This window comes from Thermobia domestica, chromosome 1 (genome assembly GCF_964235325.1).
Source record: "Thermobia domestica chromosome 1, izTheDome1.hap1.1, whole genome shotgun sequence".
NCBI classification, from domain to species: Eukaryota; Metazoa; Arthropoda; class Insecta; order Zygentoma; family Lepismatidae; genus Thermobia; species Thermobia domestica.
The window spans coordinates 196,619,906-196,641,525 of NC_137454.1; positions in this window are offsets into that span (position 1 = coordinate 196,619,906).

Below are 21,620 nucleotides of genomic sequence, written 5' to 3' on the forward strand. Positions count from 1 at the left end.
TTGGAAGGGGTACATTTCTTATTGTCGTATCAATAATTGGTAATTGGATAGTATCTCATTCATTGGGTAAATCATTATGATCACGTGATCGGTTATTGACCTATGATGGGATTAGGAGTCCAGGACATTGGTACATTGAAACTTTGTAGGATAATTTGATAATGCGTCATTGGTTTTGATTATTCCCGCCAAATATAAACGTAAGCAAGACGTTGTACCACGTGATTGTCCTTGATGAGGTAGTGTACAGGGATTCATTTCCTTTGTTGTGGTACTTCTTAAGTTTGAGTACACACACACTTCTAGAAAACAGTTGGTTCTACTCGGGTAAACAATTGACGGACATTATTGACCTTATTGAACATATAATGATATGATTAACTCTAAGACTTAGGTATATCAAGAGAAGTATTCTTTAAATTTGGGAATGGTGATAAACAGAATTTTAACATAAGGTGTGAAATTTGAAACAATACATTGAACTTTAGTCACAGCTCATAGTCTAAGATCATTGGTGGTGATTGATTTGAAATCTGATAGCTAACCTTATTGAATCTTATGACTCATAGACGAAAGGCAATACATGCTACAACAGTTTAAAATTTAATCATAAGGTGATGTAATCTGACACTAGCAAAGTTATTGTTAATGCAATTTGATTGGATGATCACTATCTTTCCTGCAATCTGATTGGTTGATCACTATCTTTCGTGCAATCTGATAGGTTGATGAGTTTTAAATCTTTTTCTGCATTCAGTTTTGTTTTAACATTTAAAAAGTTTTTGAATTTTTTTTTGTTTGAAACTTTGGTTTGACATTTTTTCGTTTCCAAATTTTTTGTTTAAAATTTTTTGTTTGAAAATTTTCAAAATTTTGTTTGAGATTTTTTCGTTTGAAATTTTTGTTTGAAAATTTTTTCGTTTGAAATTTTTTGTTTGAAAATTTTTGTTCGAAAATGTTGTTTAAAATTTTTTGTTTGAAATTTTTCGTTTCCAAATTTTTTGTTTGAATTTTTTTGTTTCAAAATTTTGTTTGAAATTTTTTTCGCTTCAAAATTTTGTTTGAATTTCTTTCGTTTGAAATTTTTTGTTTGAATTTTTTTCGTTTCAAAATTTTGTTTCAAAGATTTTTGTTCTAAATTTTTGTTTCAAAGTTTGGTTTGACATTTTTAAAAGTTTGTGCACTTATTAGTAAAGAACCGGAACTGTTTAGAGCAAACACTTCTGGCAACATTGTGGTGCAATAGTACACGTCAGAACATGGTGCAATAGTACACGTCAGAACATGATAATGAAACGTCATCAGTTTTGCATCATCGTTCGCGTTAGTATTCATGATAACATCATCATGGCTACTTGTCTGCAGTTTCTAAACACGCGTGATGTGATGAAATCATTTACCAAGATTACTGATTTACAACAGAATGTACCTTATAGAATCTTAGCTAGCCAAATGATCCCTACAGAGTTTGGATTAAGAATCGTAGTGAAGCTTGAAAATGATAAGAATATAATTTTACCAGCAAGATATTTACCCATGGAAGCATTAAAACAAGAAGAACTGCTGCGTTTCTTAAATACTGGATCTGTATCTTTATGCTATAAAAGACTCTTGGGTCGAAGTCATCAGTTTGAATTTAGTACACAGCCAGATTCGTCAGCAATTGTGATTCAAACGTCAGCACATCAGACATAGTTGTATGAATGTGGTTGGTCAGCATGACGTCAGCAACTGTGATGAAACCATGAATTCAAACGTCAGCACATTCCTTTCCAATGACGTCAGCCGTAGTTCTATAAATCAACCAATACCGTGAAATCATTTGAGCAAGTGCTTTTCAGGAGGAAAGATGTGTACTTCTAACGATAAAGAATTCATCTTCGCAAGCTATTATCCAATAAATATATTTCAAACAAAACATGTGATGATTGGTATCAGTGCTAGAACATTTGAACCAGTGATTCGATTGGGCAAAGCAGAACAATTTGGTGTACAACTGACCTGTGAAGAATGGCAAATATTATGTTCACGAATCGACCAAATGAACGATTATTTTCATGATGAGCTAAATGTGACCATAGTCAAATCATTAGGCTCAAATCATGAAGTGGTGCTGCGTACAGTCCTCGAAGAGAAGATGGTGCTGTTACGTAAAAAGAGTACATTTCATGTCCCTCGCAACATGGTGTATCTAACACAAACGGAATGGAACAAATTCATCAGCGTATTTCAGTGTGCGAAACATGCAGTGGAAGTGTGTAACAAAACAAGTATATTCCTGAAAAAGTACTATTTTGAAAAATGTGTTATGCATATTGTACAACATGTATCTAGATATTGTGATGGTTGTCAACATCGTTCGTGGGTGCATACCTGTATTGATAAACAGTTTATTTGTGATCAAATGAACATTGAGTTTCCACCAATTGATATCGCATTAGACCTTAAAAGACTTCAATTGGAATTAAAATTATATGCTAAAGACAAACTAGTGCAAGAAGTTCAAAATACATTGTATCGACAATATCCAGAACCACTATCTGGTATGGATGTATGTGGAGTGTAATAAAATGATCCATTTCAATGAATTGTGTTTTTTCATTTCAAGTACAACCCCAGGTTCTGACGTGTACTATTGCACCACAATGTTGTCAAAGGTTTTTGTTCTAAACAGTTCCAGCTCTTTACTAATAAGTGCACAAACTTTTAAAAATGTCAAACCAAACTTTGAAACAAAAATTTAGAACAAAAATCTTTGAAACAAAATTTTGAAACAAAAAAATTCAAACAAAAAATTTCAAACGAAAAAAATTCAAACAAAATTTTGAAGCGAAAAAAATTTCAAACAAAATTTTGAAACAAAAAATTTCAAACAAAAAATTTGGAAACGAAAAATTTCAAACAAAAAATTTTAAACAAAATTTTCGAACAAAAATTTTCAAACAAAAAATTTCAAACGAAAAAATTTTCAAACAAAAATTTCAAACGAAAAAATCTCAAACAAAATTTTGAAAATTTTCAAACAAAAAATTTTAAACAAAAAATTTGGAAACGAAAAAATGTCAAACCAAAGTTTCAAACAAAAAAAAATTCAAAAACTTTTTAAATGTTAAAACAAAACTGAATGCAGAAAAAGATTTAAAACTCATCAACCTATCAGATTGCACGAAAGATAGTGATCAACCAATCAGATTGCAGGAAAGATAGTGATCATCCAATCAAATTGCATTAACAATAACTTTGCTAGTGTCAGATTACATCACCTTATGATTAAATTTTAAACTGTTGTAGCATGTATTGCCTTTCGTCTATGAGTCATAAGATTCAATAAGGTTAGCTATCAGATTTCAAATCAATCACCACCAATGATCTTAGACTATGAGCTGTGACTAAAGTTCAATGTATTGTTTCAAATTTCACACCTTATGTTAAAATTCTGTTTATCACCATTCCCAAATTTAAAGAATACTTCTCTTGATATACCTAAGTCTTAGAGTTAATCATATCATTATATGTTCAATAAGGTCAATAATGTCCGTCAATTGTTTACCCGAGTAGAACCAACTGTTTTCTAGAAGTGTGTGTGTACTCAAACTTAAGAAGTACCACAACAAAGGAAATGAATCCCTGTACACTACCTCATCAAGGACAATCACGTGGTACAACGTCTTGCTTACGTTTATATTTGGCGGGAATAATCAAAACCAATGACGCATTATCAAATTATCCTACAAAGTTTCAATGTACCAATGTCCTGGACTCCTAATCCCATCATAGGTCAATAACCAATCACGTGATCATAATGATTTACCCAATGAATGAGATACTATCCAATTACCAATTATTGATACGACAATAAGAAATGTACCCCTTCCAAAATTTAAGATTGGTACACAAATACACCTGTGTCTTATGAAAAAAAGTAATAAATCCTGTACTTATTCAATAATAAAGCCGGTCAATAACATTTAAATTTTGAATATTTGGCCATAAGAGGAACATCAACATCTACAATGGGTCCTAGAAAAAGGTTTACCGAATTTTGTTATTTGATAATTCCCAAATTTAAAAGGAAACATAAACATATAAAGGTAATAAACCTCTGTACATATCCATATAACATGCTAAATAGGGGTCAATAACCTCCGAAATTTGATTTTTTGGTAGTTCTTTACCCATGAAAGGGAACGACGTGGACCATCCAAATTTATAGTGGTACATATTGAAGTCCTGTACTATGATACCAAATGCTTATATTAAACAATTTCTAAAACCGAGTGGATGAGCCAAGATACCCCTCCCAAATTTTTAAAGGATGCATCAATGTACCCATATCTTATGATAGGAAATGAACCTATATACATGACCATATAACCATATAAGGTAATAAAACCTCATCAAAGGGGAGAAATTGGGGCAAAAACCAAACACATGGTACAACATATTGCTTATGTTTATATTTTAGCAATTTTGTACCCCTAAAAGAGAACGATGTGGACCACCCAAATTTATCATGATACATGTTGAGTCATGTACTATGATACCGAATCCCCTCCCGGGGTGCATCAATGTACCTATGTCTTATGATAGGGAATGAACACCTATACATTACCATATAAGGTAATAGGACCTCATCCAATGGAATAAATTAGGTCAAAAACCAAACACGTGGTACAACGTAATGCTTACGTTTATATTTTGTCAATTTTGTACCCCTAAAAGGGAACGATGTGGACCACCCAAATTTATCATAATACATGTTAGGGTCCGGTACTATAATACCAAATGTTTAAATTGGGCAATTTCCAAAATTTAAGGTATGGGCCAAAGTACCCCTCCCAAATTTTTAAAAGAGTGCACAAATATACCCATATCTTATGAAAGGTAATGGACCCCTATACATGACCATATAACTAAATAGGATAATAACACCTCATCAAAGGGGATAAAATCGACCAAAAACCAAACACATGGTATAACGTATTGCTTACGTTTATATTTTGGCAATTTTGTACCCCTAGAAGGAAACGAGGTGGACCACCCAAATTTATCATAATACATGTTAGGGTCCAGTACTATAATACCAAATATATAAAATGATCAATTTCCAAAATTTAAGGGGTGGGCCAAGGTACCCCTCCCGGGGTGCACAAATGTACCTATGTCTTATGATAGGGAATAGACCCCTATACATAACAATATAAGGTAATAGGACTTCATCCAAGGAAATAAATTGGGCCAAAATACCAAACACGTGGTACAACGTTTTGCTTACGTTTATATTTTGGCAAATTTGTACCCCTAGAAGGGAACAAAGTGGACCACCCAAATTTATCATAATACATGTTAGGGTGCAGTATTATAATACCCAATGTTTAAATTGGTCAATTTCCAAAATTTAAGGGGTGGGCCAAGGTACCCCTCCCGGGGTGCACAAATGTACCTATGTCTTATGATAGGGAATAGACCCCTATACATAACAATATAAGGTAATAGGACTTCATCCAAGAAAATAAATTGGGCCAAAATACCAAACACGTGTTACAACGTATTGCTTACGTTTATATTTTGGCAAATTTGTACCCCTAGAAGGGAACAAAGTGGACCACCCAAATTTATCATAATACATGTTAGGGTGCAGTACTATAATACCCAATGTTTAAATTGGGCAATTTCCAAAATTAAAGGGTGGTCCAAGGTACCCCTCCCAAATTTTTCAAGGGGTGCATTAATATACCCATGTCTTATGAAAGGTAATGAACCCCTGTATACGCCCATATAACGATATAGGATAATAACACCTCATTAAAGGTGATAAATTAGGTCAAAAGACCAAACACGTGATTGTACTAAAATTTGGCAATTGTGTACCCATGAAAGGGAACGAGGTGGACCACCCAAATTTATAGTGATACGTACTAGGGGTCTATACTATTATACCAAATGTTTAAATTGGGCAATTTCTAAAATTGAAGGGGTGGGCCAAGGTACCCCTCCTGGGGGTGCACCAATATACCAATGTCTCATGAAAGGTAATAGACTCCTGTATACGCTCATATAAACATATAAGGTAATAGGACCTCATCCAAGGGGATAAATTAGGTCAAAACCAAACACGTGGTACTACGTATTGCTTACGTTTATATTTTGGCAATTTGGTACCCCTAAAAGAGAACGAGGTGGACCATCCAAATTTATCATAATACATATTAGGGTCCTATACTATAATACCAAATGTTTAAATTGGGCAATTTCCAAAATTTAAGGGGTGGGCCAAGGTACCCCTCCCAAATTTCTCAATGGGTGCATTAATATACCCATGTCTTATGAAAGGTAATGAACCCCTGTATACGCCCATATAACTGTATAAGGTAATAACACCTCATCCAAGGGGATAAATTAGGTCAAAACCGAACACGTGGTACTACGTATTGCTTACGTTTATATTTTGGCAATTTGGTACCCCTAAAAGGGAACGAGGTGGACCATCCAAATTTATCATAATACATATTAGGGTCCTGTACTATAATACCAAATGTTTAAATTGGGCAATTTCCAAAATTTAAGGGGTGGGCCAAGGTACCCCTCCCAAATTTCTCAATGGGTGCATTAATATACCCATGTCTTATGAAAGGTAATGAACCCCTGTATACGCCCATATAACTATATAAGGTAATAACACCTCATCAAAGGGGATAAATTAGGTCAAAAACTCCCGAAATTTCAATTTTTGGCAATTTTTTACCCATGAAAGGGAACGACATAGACACCCAATACTAATAGAGGTACATACCCTGGTCCTAGGCTACCACACCCAATTTTTAGATTTGGCAATTTCCAAAATTTAAGGGGGGTGGTCCTATGTACCCCTGCCAAAATTTAAGGGGTGGGCCAAGGTACCCCTGCCAAAATTTAGAGGAGGTGGTCCTAGGTACCCCTAGGTCATTGACCCCGGGCCAAGGTCATTGACCTTTGACCTATGACGTCACAAAAATTTTTGCTGACTCGGCGCAATATACGTCGGCCACTACTACTGGCTTAAGCACGGGTTTTATACGTATGCTTCATCCACGCAAATGCACATGTGCACGTAATGGCTTATGCACGGGTTATATAAATGTGTGTTTAATCCCTGCAAATGCACATGTGCACATACACGACTTAGTCACTGGTTATGTACGCGTGCATAACCTACGCAAATGCACATGTGCACATACACGAGTTATGTTTGTGTGCTTCATCCACGCAAATTCACGTGTACGGCTTATGCATGGGTTTTGTATATGTTCATCATCCACACAAATGCACATGTATACATGTATCGCTTATGCATGGATAGGGCACATGTGTCGTACACGTACGTGTTGTCTGGGTATGACCTAGGACACCATTGTATGCCTTGGATGGGAAACACTATTGCATCCGCCACACTCCCCGGACATTGCACCGTCCAATTATCACCTGTTCAATTCGTTGGACAATCACGTTATAGGATGCCAGTTCAAATCCTTAATAGAGGTGCAAAATGCACTTCATACTTTCTTCGCTTCACGGCCCACGCAGTTCTACCGCGATGGAATCCATGGCCTCTCAGAACGTTGAGAGAAGGTCGTCGATGCTGATGGGGACTATTTTTGATCTTCCAGATACGTCTTAGTCCCAGGTGACATATTGATGTTCGAAGGTTGTGGGTGAAAAAGCGATAGAACTTTCTTGGTTGCTTTTATAGATAGGTTCTGTGTACAAGGGCTTAAATTGAAATAGTTGTGAACAAAGGTATAAAGTTTGCTCCGGGGCAGTACTTCTTGGTTACACATAATAAAAACTACCTGGAAAATAGTTTATGGAGAAAAATCAAAATAATAATAATAATAATAATAGTAATAAGTAAATAAATAAATAAAATCAATAAATATAATAAGCTAAAGAAAAGTGTGTTTTTAGTTTCCCGGAAGGACAGACAAATTTTCCGGGTTTTCAGGCCTCAAAAACACTAAATGCAAACAATTTTATTTTGTTTTGCACATTGCAGCTGCCCCCTTCAAAAACGACGGGCCCCTCTTACCTAAACCTGCTGGCTACACCCTTGGGCTAGCGTGTAGTTAGCTTTCCCTAAGTAGTGTCCATACAATTGGAGCACTAATATTGGGAATTCTGCAATAAAACCCCCTAATGTAATAGTTACCATTACACTATACATATGTTCATTTGTGCTTTTAAATATGGCGGGAATTTTACAAACTGGAAAATGTCACTTGTCTAAATTTAGCCTCACACGCATCTGAATTACTACCAAACAGTAGCGACTCGATACCATAATCTGAGGTAGTTCTGCACAGTTTGCTTTTTCTATATTAAATTTCCCATTTGCAGGTATTAATTATAAAATCTATACCAACCAGCATATTTTTTTAGCGTTCTAATCGTTATAAATGACAATTATAATTGAAATTAACAAATAAATATAAAACTTTACTGTATAACGCAACCAAAACACTATTGTTTTGATTATTGGGTGTCAGTGGCGTATTTAGGATTTTGTTTCGGGAGGAGCTATACACAGCATATAAATAAGCATTTCATTTTTCCTTTTGAATGCCTACAAATTTTAATGAATTTCGGGAGAGCTTGAGCGCGAAATCTTTCCCCTAAATACGCCACTGTTGCGTATAACGAACTTTAAAAATACAATATCGTAAGAAACATACTGTTTCAGATACCACAAAAATTTCGGATACACAATGCCTATAGCTAGAAATGTTATTAATACTATTGAATTATAGATTTCTTATTTATCGTTTGTAAATGAAGTCCATCCGATGTGTCTTCTGCTATACAAAATATCCTATTATTCTATCATTAAAGTTCAGCATGGTGGATATGAAATCACACTCGATTGATAAGGCAGCCAAAGCACTGAGTCCTTCCTGGCTATTGTGCTTCTCAAAAATGTTTTAACTATTTTTAAATTAGAGAAGTAACGTTCTGCTTCGGCTATTGTCATTAGGGTAGTTAAAAGAATTTCCAAAAGTTTCATGGTTTGCTTAAAATTGTCACACAAATTGTGTTTGTTAAGAAAATTTGCACAAACTCGAATATGGAATACTATTATTTTTAAAGCGCACAACAATTACACTGAACACCTTTATCAAAAACAAGAAAACGGGTTCATCATGTACATCACGCCGTGTGTCTTTGGCTTCTTCGGAAGTATTGGTGAGTTCTGAGCTGCTAGAAGTGCAGCTCCAGTAAATCCTATCGAACAAACCAGGAAAACGTAATACAGTGCGGCTGGTGAAGATTTTGGTCTCAATGCTAAAGTATAGGACAAACCGTGCACAGCTCTTGCAATATTGTTAAGCTTCAGGTGTTTCCAATATTTCTACGCTATGTAGCATATCCAGCACTACATTTTCAGGACACTGTTAGCCCAAGTATCATCATTACATGTTATTACCTTGATTAAATTAAACAGAATTCAACTCAATTGAAAATACATTTATTCCACTACAATAGCTGGTAGTTCTGCAGCTTTGCAGCATTTATAAACAAGCTGCCTCTACTACCAAAACATTTCACATGGTTAATGCTTATTTCACTAAACACTAACATTAGTGCTTTGATAGTTTAGGAGTTATAAGTCAATAACTCACTCGGGGCTAATTTAGTTTTATCGAATTTTACAATAATTGTCCCATACAGGTGCAGTAAACGTCAAAGGTTAGTGCATCATTAGTGCTCAAAAAGACACTAAACATTAGCGTTACTGCTATCGCAGTTCAAGAGTTATTAATGAACAACTCGGGCGGGACTAACTTTAAATCTTTCAATTTTTATACAATTTTACACTAATTGTCAGACAGAAATGAGACTAAACCAGATGTTAGTGCTCCATAAACTAAGCACTAACATTAGTGGTATCTCAATTTAGGAGTTATTAGTGAATAACTTGCGCGAGGCTAAATTTAAATTTATCGAATTTTACAATAATTGTCAATCAAAAGGTAGAGTAATCGCTAAATATTAGTGTTTTGTTAGTGCTCTAAAACATAGTAAGCACTGGCGATAAGGACATCATAGCTCAGGAGTTATTAGTGAGTAACTAGGACGAAACTCAATTAAAATGTATTGTCTTTTACGCTAATTGTGTAAAAGTTCAAAAACCTGATTTTATCCCCGCCGAGTTATTTATTAATAACTCCTAAACTGTGATGGCACTGATGTTAGTGAGTATTGTTTTATGGAGCATCAACAGTGCACTAAGCTTTGATGGTTACAAACCTTTGTGGGACAATTAGAGTAAAATTCGATAAATTTAAATTCAGTCCTATCTGAAGTATTAATGAAAATACGACAGTGCTTAATGTTTTATAGAGCTGGCACTTGTCCCACTTTTGTGGGACAATTAGTGTAAAATTGTGTGGAGCGAAAAATCTAATGTGAATCTAAATTAGTGTAAAATGAATAGCTTCGCTTGAGTTATTCATGAACAACCCCTAAAATGAGTACGTCAGTGCCTAGTGGTGTTTTGACTCCTAAGTATGCGCTAACTTCAGCTTTTGTCTTACCTTTATGAAACAATTAAAGTAAAATTCGATAATTTTAAATTCGCTCCCGTCCCAGTCATTCAATAATAACTCCTAAACTATGATAGCACTAACAGTAGTAAGGGCGGTACCTAATCTAACTTTGGACTTTGATTCCTGTGCCCTTTGTGACGTCATAGGTCAAAGGTCATTGCCCTTGGTCCAGGGTCAATGACCTAGGGGTACCTAGGACCAGCCCTCTAGATTTTGGTACGGGTACCTTGGCCCACTCCCTAAATTTTTGCAGGGGAACTTAGGATCACCCCCCTTAAATTTTGGAAATTGCCAAATCTAAAAATTGGGTATGGCAGCCTAGGACCATAGTATGTAGTTGTATCCGCTCTAGGAGTCCATCTCGTTCCCTTTTATGGGTAAAAAAATGCCAAAAATTCAAATTTCGGAAGTTTTTGACCTAATTTATCCCCTTTGATGAGATCTTATTACCTCACATAGTTATACGGGCGTATACAAGGGTCCATTCCCTTTCATAAGACATAGGCACGTTAATGCAATCCTTTAAAATTTTGGGAGGCGTACCTTGGCCCACCCCGTAAATTTTGGAAATTGCCAAACTTAAACATTTGGTATAATGGTATAGAACCCTAATATGTATCACTATAAATTCGGATGGTCCACCTCGTTGCCTTTCATGGGCAGAAAAAAAATACCAAAATATAAACGTAAGCAATACGTTGTACCAGGTGTTCGGTTTTTGGCCCAATTTATCCCCTTTGATGAGGTCCTATTGCCTTACATAGTTATATAGTCGTATAGTAGTTGGCAAGCAGTCGCTGAACTAAGACGTGTTTGTAGGTGCTCCAGGATTCGGTGAAGCGTGAAATCATGGAGTGTCGCTTGAATATTGGAGAATCAGTGTTGGAGTATTCAACGCAAGGTTACGACGTGTGAAGTGTTGCCATTCCCATAGCATACATTTCCGAAGTAACGTTAATTTATTCTTTGTATTAGTAGTTGTCTCAGTTCTGCTAGTAATAGCTGGTTTAGAGACCAACCCTGGGACCCGAACCCTGGAGCCCAGATAGCACAGAAAAATTTTTAAAAATGTTTAAAAATTTGCAAAGGCAAACTAAAAAGTTTGCAAAAAACTTGCCTTTTTAAATGAGAAAATTTGCCGAAAGTTCAATGCAAATAACGAAGTTGACGCTGGCTGAGTTTGCAGCAAAGTTGCCTCAGAAAATGAAAACATCTGCCAATACAAACGAAATGTTTGCGACTGCACAGCAAGAAAGTTTGCCAGGACTTTGCTGCAAATATTTTGTGCAAATTTTCTTTGACAAAATTTCCGAAAACGAGCTGATAAATTTGGTGAAAATATTAAAAAGTTTGCAACAACATTGCAGAAAGTGTTTTCACGATCGCAAGATCATGTTTGCTGCAAATGTATCCGGTATTGTTTGCTGCAAATTTATAAAGTGAAACTAAACTTTATGAAACATCAAAATTTTTATAATGTGGACCTGTCTTTTCTTAGTGGCAAGCATTAAACATCTTTAGCTACTTGCCAAAGATAAGAAACTTCCGAACGATAAACACACAGACAAAGGATATCGCAATTTATCTACTTACTCAACGATCATATCTCACACACATTCACAAAATAACGTCAGGCTGCCTGGGTCAATAAAAACATCTGATAAGAGACCAGTGAGTTTTTTCTGGAGTCCTCTGGTGCATTGGTTTTTCTCGATTCTCACTTCCCGCTTGTTTTGTCACAGTTGATGTAGCGCAGTGAATTTTGGGTACGATGCGCGTGCACTCGGTAATATCATTACATATTTGCTTTCAGCAAAATTTTCGAAACAAGTTTTTTACAGAGTTGCAAACTGTTTGCAACGGCAAACTTTAAACGCTATAATTTCAAAAAAGATGCAAGTTAATTGTAGTGGTGAATTTATTTTTAGAAATGAGCGAAAATTTGCAGATCATATTGAAAGCTTTTAATAAATGTTAAGAAATATTGCCTTCGCAAACTTTCAGATTGTTTGCTCCACTAAACGAAGCAAAAATTTGCCGCAAGTATTCGTGCTATCTGGGAGGATGTGTTCGTAAAATTGGAGACAATGGAAAGGAAGATGAGCGGCCTGAGCGAGAGTAATGCTGAATTTTGTTAACGGTTAGAAGGTGTGCTGAGTGAGTTAAGAGAGATGAAAGAGGAGAACAAAAGACTTAGGGCAAAAAATGAATTGTAATGAATTGAAATACAATAAATACAATTTCTGCCCTAAGTCTTTTGTTCTCCTCTTTCATCTGGGAAGAACAGTGAGACTTGGGGGGATTGTCAGAATGCAGTAAGACAATTTGTGCAAGAACGCCTCGGAATTGTACTTTCGGAACAAGATATTGAGCGAGTGCATAGACTAGGCAGGGGCAGGAATAGGCCAATTATTCTGAAATTTCTCTCATATAAACGGAAGTTAGAGGTTTTAAGAAGTGCGTATAAGACAAAAGGGACTCCCACTATAATATTTGAGGACTTTTCCGCGCGTGTTCGTGAAGTGAGAAAGAAACAGACGGTGCACATGGAAAAAGCCAGAGAAGAAGGTAAGCGCGCTTTCTTAAGATTTGAAAAAGTGTACATTGATAATAAACCATTTGTGTTAGAAGAGCTCGAAAGTGTTAGTAATGTGTGTGATCAGAGTGAACTTTCTTCACAAGGTGGTTCAAGTAAGTTGGAAACAATGCAAATGGATCACCGTTCTAGGACGAGTGATGATGTGTCATTTCCTCAACTATGCAGAAGAAACACAAGATTGACAGCTACAAGAGGCCGAGGGGAAGGGGAGGTGATGCCCTGACAAAAAGAGGACTTAAGCAAAGATAAGGAAGTGGATCATGAAAAATCTGGTCACTTGCAAGAAGTCAAAATTGAAAATACCAAGGGACAAAGAAAAGTCACCAACACCCTCCTAAATATCTTTTATCAAAATGCAAGAGGGGCGAGGACTAAAACGTACAATTTCTATTGCAATATCTTGTCATCAAACTACGATATAATTGGAATAAGTGAAACCTGGCTGTAAAGCGACAACTATGACACAAAACTCTTTGATGACAGATATTCAGTGTTTAGATGTGATAGAAATCTAAAACAGACAGGCAAAGGGGAAGTGAAGTGTTACTAGCTGTGCTGAGAAAATATAAGATATTTGCTATAGACTGCACTGAAATAAGTACAGATTGTATATTAACAAAGATTATAACTGATAAAATGACAATATATGTTTGTATTGTATATTTTGTACATGATTCAAAGGTAAAACAATATGAAGAGGTATTTCAAGGTATAGAGTCAAAATGTGAGCCAGATTGCACTATCCTCTTATTTGGTGATTTTAACTTACTAGAAATCACAGGCACAGATTTTAATTTTCTGAATACCTCAGCCAAATATCAATGCTTGCATAATTTTATGTCGCTGTGCAATATAGCATCTTTTAATAACATTAGGAATAATCTTGGAGAAGCTTTATATTTAGTACTTTCGAACTTAGACAGCGTAATATTCACTAGGGGCATATTTCCTTTAGTTAAGTAGGATGTGTAGAACCCAGCATTATCCATAACAGTAAAATTAAGCAAATTATTAGGTTCAAACAAAAAAAGTAATATCAGCACATATAATTTTAGAAAAGCTAATTTTAGGCAACTCTGTTTAAAACTTCAAAATATTGACTAGACATTCCTTAGCTGTTGTTCTGAGGTTGATATGGCTATAGAATCATTTTATAATACAATATGTAATATTTTTGATAAGTGTATACCTTTCAAGAAAGAGGTAAATAGAAAGTACCCGTTTTGGTTTACTAAGAATATAATTAGGAAAATAAAAACAAAAGCTCATCACCACAGGGCAATAGGAGACAATATAGCTTATCACTTCCAACAATTTAAGAAGTTACGAAATGAACTTAAAAAAGAAATTAGAAGAGCATATAATAATTTTGTTGCGAATACAGAAAACATGTTACAAACTGATCCTTCTCAGCTCTGGACTTTTGTTAAAACTAAGACCCAACACCTCAATTATAACACGCTGACATACAATAAGCAAGAATTACTTAGTAATGACGAGATTGCAAATTCATTTGCTACATATTTTCAATCTATAATAACGAAGATATCATGGATAGCAGTAGTAATAGTAACAGCTCATATGAGACACTGAACAAATTAAGGATTCTAAAAATTGAGATGACTGAAATTTAAAAAGCAATAAGAAAACTGAAGGGGAAAGGGACGATAGGACCTGGTGGTATTCCAGATTATATAATAAAGGGATGTGAAGAACACTTTCTATTTCCACTCTATATTTTATTCAACCTAATAATTTCTACTTGTAAATTCCCCAGTAAATGGAAAATAACAAAAGTCTGTTCCATTTCTAAGTCTAATAATAGTAAAGATATTCAAAATTATAGGCCTGTATCAATATTAAGTACTTTTGCTAAAGTGTTTGAATCAATTCTTTATAAACGGATTGAAAATCACGTAAAACTATCAATTTCAGAGTACCAGCATGGTTTCGTTTAGGGTAGATCGACAGTCACAAATCTCAGTATTCTTAACAATTTTATAGCAAGCACCCTAGATCAAGGTGGTCAAGAAGATATTATCTACACCAATTTTGCGAAAGTATTTGATAGAGTAAATCACAAGGTACTAATAGAGAAAATTCGTCAATTTAAGTTCTCCGCAGAGTTAATTGGGCTCTTCGAGTCGTATTTGAGAGATGAAAGGCAGTTCCTTGTATATAAGGCATACAAGTCAGCTGATTACTTGCAACTATCTGGTGTTCCACAAGGGTGAAATTTGGATCCTCTACTATTTGTAATATTTATAAATGATCTTTATAGATGTATAACGTATTCCCACAAATTGTTTTATGCCGATGATCTCAAACGTTTTAGATTTATAAATTCCATAAATGACTGTAGTTGAGTTGAGTTGACTTTGAGTTTTACGTCCCGTTCAGCAGCGAGGCTATATGAGACGTGGACCTACTATTAACGTAGAATCCGAACCACATGAGCTCCCGCCGGGAATCGAACCCGGGTCTCCCACGCCAAAGGCGCGTACGCTAACACCTTAGCCACGAAGGAGCTTATAAATGACTGTAATCAACTTCAACAGGATATAAATTCAGTAGTGAAATGGTGTCAAAGTAATTTATTAAACGTAAATATTAGTAAATGTAAAATCACGAGTATTACAAAACGCAAAAAAAACAGTGCAATTTAAATATTAAATTAACGAGACTCAATTACCCGGTGTAAATACTGTCAATGATTTAGGAGTAATATATGATACGAAATTTACATTTGAACCTTATATTGATAACAATAAATGAAGCGAACGGAAATCTTGGGTTTATTCTAAGAATTAGTAGGGAGTTTTGTAAACCTTCCACCCTTCAAAAACGGTATAAACTTAAGATCAATTCAAACTCGAATATGCGACGCTTGTATGGAACCCAGATACAAAAATTAACTCACTAAAACTAGAAAAAATCCAGTCCAAATTTCTTAGATATCTTGCATACAAGGAAACAAACATTTTCCCAAGAACTGAAAACTAATTTTTTAAATAGGAATTTTGAAACTCTAAACCTCAACCAAAGAAGAATGTTATTTGAAATGATATTTTTGTACAAGATACTAAATAATAAGATAAACTGCAACGTATTGCTTTTGAGTTTTCAAATAAACGTACCAGGTAAAAAAAAAAAAAACACGTCGAGAAAATTATAACTTCTTTTAATGTGCAAAAGCAAGGACGAATATCCTAAATAAGTCGCCAACATGGAGGATTACTCCAACCTCCAACACACTCTTGAAAATGACAAATAACATAGATATTTATGCTGATTGATTCACAAGCTTAAAAGGGAAATTGAAATATATTATTCATGAAAGATGAACACTGTAATTGGTTATAATACCTATTGTGTTCTGTTTCAATAAATAAATATAGGGGTTCATTACCTTTCATAAGACATGGGTACATGAGTGCACTCCTTTAAAATTTTGTGAGTTGTACCTAGGCCCACCCTTTAAAATCTGGAAATTGCCAAGTTTAAGAATGTGGTATAATAGTATAGGTTCTCAATATATACCACTATAAATTTGGGTGGTCCATATCGTTCCCTTTCATGGATAGGAATTACAAGAAATTAGTATGACCACGTGTTCGATTATTGACTCAATTTATTCCCTTTGAGAAGGATTTAGCACGTTATAGGGTATGTACAGGGGGTCCATTTCCTTTATACTTTGATGTTCCCATTTAAAGTTTGTTTGGTGTACATGGGACTATTCCTTAAATTTGGGAATTATTAAATAACAAAATTCGGTAAACGTTTTGTAAGACCCATTGTAAATTTTGGTCTCCCTCTTATGGCCAAATATTCAAATTTCGAAGTTTATTGACCTTTTTTATCTTCTTTGATACGTCTTTATTATTAAATGAGTATAGGATTTATTACTTTTTCATAAGACACAAGCATATTTGTGCACCTATATTAAATTTTTAGAGGGGTACATTTCTTATTGTCAAATCAATAATAGGTAATTGTTCTTAAAATTGGGTGGTTCAGCTTGGTAAATCATTGTCAAATATTAGTATGGTCACGTGATCGTATGGTACATTGATACGTTCCTCTTAAATTTTGTAGGTTAATTTGAGAATTGTCAAAAATAAAATTACGTAATATACATTTCATTGCTCTTCATTATTCCCTTCTATGTACCAAAATATAAACGTAAGCAATACGTTGTACCACGTGGGAGGTATCGACCTTGATGAGGTATGAATATATGGTAGTGTACAGGGATTCATTACCGTTTCAAAATTCGTGGGAGCTATCTAATAACACACTTCTAGACAACACTTGGTTCAGGTTATTTCTTTCTAAGGTAAACAATTGACGGAGGCAATTGACCTCATTGAGGCTAACTACATCATATAATTATTGGTTAGTTCTAAGAGTTAGGTATATCGAGAGAGATGCGTAGGACCATTTTTTAAAAATTTTTGAATTGTGATAAACAATATTTTAGTATGAGGCGCGAAGTTTGAACGTTCAATAATCGATTGATATGAAACAATACTTTGAACATTAGTCACAACTCATAATCTAAGATCATTGGTGGTGATTGATTTTTGCCTGAGCTTTCAGAAATCTGATAGGTAATCTTATTAAATCTTATGACTCATAGTCCAAAGGCAATATATGCTACAACACTTTGAAATGTTGTCACAACTCTCTGTCTTAGGTGACGTAATCTGATTGGTTAATCAATAGCAAACTTATTGTTGATGCAATTTGATTGGCTGATCACTTTCATTCATGCAATCTGATTGGTTGGTGACTTTCAAATCTTCGGGATTTGGTTAATCACTATCTTTCGTGAAATCTGATAGGCTGATGATTTTCAAATCTTAGCTGCACTCAGTTTTAAGTTATGTTTTACATTATAGGTTACTGTTAAAAATCTTGGTTTGAACATTTTCGTTTAACATTTTGCAATCTGATAAATATGATCAAAACTCTTTATTTGTTATCGAATAGTTAAAAAGCGGATAAAGTTTGACGGTTAACCGTGGAACGTTAAGTTATTTTAGTTGAAATTTTTGGTCTGAAAATTTTTTTTTCGTTTTAAAATTTTGTTTATACAATTTTTGTTTGGAAATTTTTATTTCAAAATGTTTTGTTTGAAATTTTTGTTTGAAATGTTTTCGTTCCGAAATTTCGTAAAATTTGTTTCAAAATTTTGTTTGAAGTTTTTTGTTTCAAAATTTCGTCTAAAAATTTTGGGTTTTTCAAAATATTTTTGAAATTTTTAGAAATTTTCTGTTTGAAATTTTTTTCGTTTCAAAATCTTGTTTAAAATCATTTTGTTTGAAACCTTTAGTTTCAAAAGTTTCCTTTTGAAAATTTTTTATTTCAAAATTTTGGTTTGTAAATTTTCTGTTTGTGCACTTATTGGTAAGGAACCGGAACTGTTTAGAACAAAAACATCCGGCAGCATTGTTTATCATGATGCAATAGTACACGTCAAAACATGGTAATGCAACGTAATCAGTTTTGAATCATATATAAATATCGTTCGTGATAGTATTCATGATAACGTCATCACGGCTACTGGTCTGCAGTTTCTAAACACGTGTGATGTGATGAAATCATTTACAAGTTTACCGATTTACAACAGAATGTACATTATGGAATCTTAGCTAGCCAAATGATTCCTACAAAGTTTGGATTAAGAATCGTAGTGAAGCTTGAAAATGATAAAGATATTTTACCAGCAAGATATTTACCGGTTGAAACATCAAAGCAGGAAGAACTGTTACGTTTCATAAACACTGAATCTGTGTCTTTATGTTACAAAAGACTCGTTGTACAAAGTCATCAATTTGAATTTAGTACACAGCCTGATCTGTAAATTTGGATTGATAATCAACTTCTCTCAGGAAGAGCTCTATAATTTCTGAAGAAATCATGAATTCAAACGTTAACAAATTCCTTTTCAATGACGTCAGCCATAGCTCTATGATGAAATCGTTAATCACATAATGCGATGTGTGAATTTGGTTTGGTTAGCATGACGTCAGCTCTATGACTTGTGATGAAATCATCAATGCAAACATCAGCAAATTCCGTGTCAGCATGTAAGCTATAACCCTTGAAATCGTTCGAGCAAGTGCGTTTTAGGAAGAAAGATGTGTACTTCTAATAATAAAAAATTCCTCTTCGCAAGCTATTATCCAATAAGTATGTTTAAAAAAAACATCTGATTATTTGTATCAGTGCTACAATGTTTGCACCTGTGACTCGATTGGACAAAGCAGGAATGGTGTACAACTGAACTTTGAAGAATGGCAAATATTATGTACACGAATCGACCAAATGAATGACTATTTTCATGTTAAGCTAAATGTGACCATAATCAAATCATTAGGCTCAAATCATGAAGAAAACGGTGCTGCGTACAGTCCTCCAGGAGAAGATGATGATGTTACGTAAAAGAGTGCATTGCTTTTACCTCGCTGCATAGTGTATCTAAATCAAAAGGAATAGAAAAAATCATCAATATACTTTAGTGTGTAAAACATTCCGTTGAAATGTGCAAGAAAACAAATGCATTCCTGAACAAGTACTACTTTGAAAAATGTTATGCATATTGTACAACATGCGTATAGATTGTGATGGTTGTCAGTACCACTCATGAATATTGATTAACAGTTTATTTGTGATAATATGGACATTGAGTTTCCGCCTATCGATATTGCAATAGACCTTACAACACTTCAATTGGAATTTATACACTAAAGACAAGCTAGTGCAAGATGTACAAAATAAGTTGTATCATCAATATCAAAATCCTTTATCTGGTATGGATGTATGTGATTAACAAGTGCAGTGTAATAAAATGATCAATTTCAATCATTTGTGTTTTTCATTTCAAGTAGAATCTCATATTCTGACGGGTACTATTCCATCATGATAAACATTGTTACCAGATGTTTTTATTCTAAACAGTTTCGGTTCTTTACCAATGGGTGCACAAACTTAAACAAATTCAAACCAAAATTTTGAAACAAAAAATTTTGAAACAACATTTTGAAAGAAAATTAAACAAAAATTTTCTAATTTCGAAAAAATATGAAAAAAATTTTACAAACCAAATTTTGAAACAAAATTTCCAGACAATATTTTGAAAAAAATACAAAATTTTGAAACGAAAAATTTCAAACAAAAATTTTCAGTTTTAAACAAGATTTTGAAAAATTGAAACAGAAAACTTCCACGAAAATTTCGAACAAATAATTTGAAAAAATTACAAACAAAATTTTGAAACAAAATTTTCAGACAAAATTTTGAAATAAAATTTCAAACAAAAATTTTACAAAAAATTTTGAAAAGAAAAAATTTTTCAAACAAAAAATTCAACTAAAATAATTTCACGTTCCACGGTTAACCGTCAAACTTTATCCGGTTTCTAACTACTTGATTAACAAGTAAACGGTTTTGATTATATTTATCAGTGAGTGTAAAATGTTAAACGAAAATGTTCAAACGAAGATTTTTTAACAGTAATCGATAAATGTTAAACTAAACAAAACTGAATGGAGCAAAGATTTGAAAATCATCAGCCAATCAAATTTCACGAAAGATAGTGATTAGCCAAATCCCGAAGATTTGAAAGTCACCAACCAATCAGATTGCATGAATGAAAGTGATCAGCCAATCAAATTGCATCAACAATAAGTTTGCCATTGATTAACCAATCAGATTACGTCACCTAAGACAGAGAGTTGTGACAACATTTCAAAGTGTTGTAGCATATATTGCCTTTGGACTATGAGTCATAAGATTTAATAAGATTACCTATCAGATTTCTGAAAGCTCAGGCAAAAATCAATCACCACCAATGATCTTAGATTATGAGTTGTGACTAATGTTCAAAGTATTGTTTCATATCGATCGATTATTGAACGTTCAAACTTCGCGCCTCATACTAAAATATTGTTTATCACAATTCAAAAATTTTTAAAAAATGGTCCTACGCATCTCTCTCGATATACCTAACTCTTAGAACTAACCAATAATTATATGATGTAGTTAGCCTCAATGAGGTCAATTGCCTCCGTCAATTGTTTACCTTAGAAAGAAATAACCTGAACCAAGTGTTGTCTAGAAGTGTGTTATTAGATAGCTCCCACGAATTTTGAAACGGTAATGAATCCCTGTACACTACCATATATTCATACCTCATCAAGGTCGATACCTCCCACGTGGTACAACGTATTGCTTACGTTTATATTTTGGTACATAGAAGGGAATAATGAAGAGCAATGAAATGTATATTACGTAATTGTATTTTTCACAATTCTCAAGTTATCCTACAAAGTTTAAGAGGAACGTATCAATGTACCATTGTCCTGGACCCATAATCCCATCATAGGTAAATAACTGACCACGTGACCATACAAATATTTGACAATGATTTACCA